The sequence below is a fragment of the Elephantulus edwardii genome, unplaced genomic scaffold (assembly GCF_000299155.1).
Source record: "Elephantulus edwardii isolate Elephantulus edwardi_28Jun2011 unplaced genomic scaffold, EleEdw1.0 scaffold00107, whole genome shotgun sequence".
Lineage (NCBI taxonomy): Eukaryota > Metazoa > Chordata > Mammalia > Macroscelidea > Macroscelididae > Elephantulus > Elephantulus edwardii.
In genome coordinates, this window is record NW_006399857.1 from 44,286 (window position 1) to 48,189 (window position 3,904).

Consider the following 3,904-nt stretch of genomic DNA (forward strand, 5'->3'; position numbering starts at 1 on the left):
CAAATATAGATCTCTTCCAGTCAGTTGGCCAAGTGGTTGTTCTCCAGATTTCTTGGCACAACTTGGTGAGCACATCCAGGGCAACATCTGTTATAGAGCCCTGCAAAGAAGCCACTCATAATTATGCTGACATTTTAATTTGGATTTAAAAGATAGTTTGTAAGAGGAGTTTTTAAGAAATAAATTACCTTTAGGTAAGCTAAACACTTGAATTATAGTCTTTCTTTGCAAGGAGTAGTAATTTTAAGCTACGGAACTGGCATTATGGTTAAGGTGTGGGATTGCTAATCAAAAAGAGGTTCTGTGGACTTGATTTTCTTTTTGCTACCTTGCTAGCATTCAACCTATTGGGCACATTTTTATGCCCGAATTTGTTTCTCTTGCCTGAGTGCTAGTAGAAATAAAATATATTTCTGTAAGTTTACTTATACTTTACATGATTTCTCCCCTAATTCTCAAAGTCACAGGTTCAAACTCGTTCCCTGTTCACAGGAGAAAGATGAGCCAGTCCGCTTTTACAGCCTTAGAAATCCCATGAATTCTAACTGGCTTAAGGGCAGGGAGGGAGGGAATGTCCAACTTTTTCTTTTAAGAAGTTTTTGTCTCGTTAATTTGGTAGAGTTGTCCAAACAAGGGAATACTGCATGGCTTAAAAATCACGAAAAGTGTGTCACGGCTGTAGCCTTTCTCCATATTCATTCAACCTGTATGCTGAACTATGAGGGACTATGTAAAGAATGTGGCATCAGAGTTAGAGGAAGATTCAACAACTTGTGTTATGCAGATGATACATCGTTGCTTGCAGAAGTTAAGAGGACATGAAGCATTTAGAGCAGATCAAAGATTACCGCCTTCAATATGGGTTACAGTGCTCAGCTCCGTTTAGGAGTGATACTCAATTTAGGAGGGAAATTCTTTTAGAATGTTAGGGGAAAGTTTTATCTCTGCCGGCTAAGTTTAGGAGGGGAAAAGGCCTTGCAGATCTGCATGTGTCTTGACATCAATCTTCCTGTTGACCTAGGTGCTCAGCTCAGGGACTTTGACCTAAAGGAAACCCTTCATTGCCACCTTTTCTTTCTTGATGGTAGTTGTGTTTAAGTGTCATCAAATCGAGAATTTATAGTGATCCAACGGACAATAGCTCTGAACCCTGCCCTGTCCTGAGCCAATCTGTCTCCCCAATGCCAGTAATACTGGGTCTTCCTCTCTTGTGCTGGCCCCCCACCCTTTCAAGCATGATGTCCTTTTCCAAGGACTGGTCCTCGAGACAGAGTGGCAAAATTCTTGCCTCCAAGGAACAACTGGGTTCAATCTCTCCAGGTCAAACCTGTGGGGTTGTTTCTTTTTTCCCTCCTGAAAGTCAATGATAGGTATGTACAATACTCTTCTCTAGGACCACAGCTCAAAGGCATTGATAGGTATGTACAATACTCTTCTCTAGGACCACAGCTCAAAGGCATTGATTAATCTTTTGTCTCCTTAGTCATGATTCAACTCCCAGATGCATAGCAAGAAGTTGAGAAGACTATGGCTTGGATCAGGTGTTCCTTAGTCTCTAGACTGACATCATTGCTCTTTAGCACAAACAACTACGCAAAGTACATAGTCAGGCAGTGGGTCCTCTCTCTTGAGTGAGAAAGAATATTGCTGTACGGACAGCGATATTTATGGGGTCATCTCCTGATCTTGAGTAACATTTTCTAATTAGTAGTGAGAGGCAACTCTTTCCTGGTTTTCCAAGGTTGAGGCAGTTGCTGCACTACCCGCCACCCCCTCCCCAGCCCCGGTTCATGGTGCCCTATTTTCAAAGCAGAACTAGAGCAGGGAAGTGAGGGGAGTTCACCCCAAACTGGGGCAACTAGTGCTGGCCCTAGTTGTTTTTATACTTCTTGTATGCTTGTTTCCATATTCTTTGTTGTGACTCTAACATGTACTGTCATGTGACTTCAAGTTGGAAGTGCTAACCCACTAGGGGGTTTTCAGGGGCTGTAAACCGCAGGCAAGGCGATTGCCTATCTTTCTTCTATGAAGCAGCTGGTGGATGAAAACATCTTTCCTTTGGGTTGGCAGCTCAACTCCTTTATTTCGATAGTTCCTGAGAATGTCGTATAGGCTGTTGTGTATTGTCATAAGAGAATCCTATCTGACCCTCCAGCAACTGTCTTTCTCCCACAGAGCAGCTGATGGATTCAAACCTTGTGCCTTTGGGCTAGTAGCAGAATTCCAGAAATAGCACATCAAGAGGACTGCAAGATGTGCAGGCTGGGTTTAGAAGAGGCTGTGGTACTAGAGATATTATAGCTAATGTTAGATGGATCTTGGCTGAAAGCAGAGAGTGCCTGAAGAATGTCTGTTTCATTGACTATGCAAAAGCATTTGACTATGTGGACCATAACAAACTGGCTGACTCTGAGAAGGATGGGAATCCAGAGCTTTTGATTGTGCTTATGTAAAACCTACCAGGAGGCAGTCATCATAACAGAGCAAGGAAACACTGCATGGTTCAAAAATCAGGAAGGGTGTATGCCAGGGATGTGTCCTATCTCCACATCTTTCTAATTGATATACAGAACAGATTATCTGGAAGACTGGGCTCTATGAGGAGGAATGTGGCCATCAGGATTGGAGGAAGAGTCACCAAACAATCTGCGTTATGGAGATACCCTGCGTGCTGAAACTGAAGACCTGAAGCGTTTTCTGCACGAGGTCAAGGAATGCCGCTTTCAATATGGATTGAAGCTCAGCATTAAGAAAACAAATATTCTCACCACTAGGCTGTTTGGCAACATCATGACAGATGCTGAAGAGATTTGAGATTGTTAACAGCTTTATTTTGCTTGGCTCCACAATCAACACTCTTTTTTTCAACAGCCAGCAGCCAGGAAATCAAAAGATTAATTTCATTGGGGAAGTCTGCAGTCAGGGACATCTCCAGAGTACTGAAAAGCAATGGGTAATGAGGGTGGGTGTGTCAGAGACAATTAAGGTTGACACAGGAGAGAGCAGGTTTCAGGGCTGTTATAGGGTTGCTGAGTTGTAAGTGACCTGATGGCACAGAAAAACAAGCAACCACAGCACCCTCAAACTATAGGTTACTCACACTAAAATGATCACTTGGGGGGGGGGGTCTTAAACCTGAATCTTGCCAAATTTGGGAATTAACCCATCCACCCATTTAAAAAACCCTAAAATCTCCTGCCTTTTGCCTCCCCATAAACAATTAAGGACTCTATCTTCTAGTCCCCAAGCATTAAAGCAGTGTCCTCTTACTAGATAAAAATTACCTGGGTTGTTTATAAAAACAAAACACACACATTATCATTACTTTGACTTCAGGGATTCATGTCTTATCCATTTGTCCAACATAGGTCTGTAATCTCAGAAGTCTGATACTGTGGGTTTGGTTGCCCACTCATGATCTCACAAAATGAAATGGGCTATGTCCCCATTTGTAGCTGGAAGTCCCCTTTCAAGTTCCTTCTGCTGGCTGTGCAGAGATTCTGTAACTAGATTCTTGTTCCATAATTCCATCATCCAATTCTTGTTTCAGAAAGGCCAGTGAATAATACAGGCTGTCCTGATTTGTTGAGGACCACTTATAATCAGTTAATTAAAAAAATCAGTTAAGATGTTCAACGTACCTGCAAAATCCATTTTCCATATGAAGTAGCAATGGCTGTGTGTCCTGAAATGTGGATATAATTTTATTCAGTTCAAAAACCATGTGGACATTTTTCTTAAAGGGGCTGACCAGGCACTACTGAAAACCCACAGTAAGAACAGTTTTGATTTGATTGCAAGCATGGGGGTTGATTGTGGATCTACCTTGGCAAGATCAATCTTTTCTATCATGATGTATCATCTGCCTAATATAAAGTGCAGATGATTCTTCTAATCTTGATGC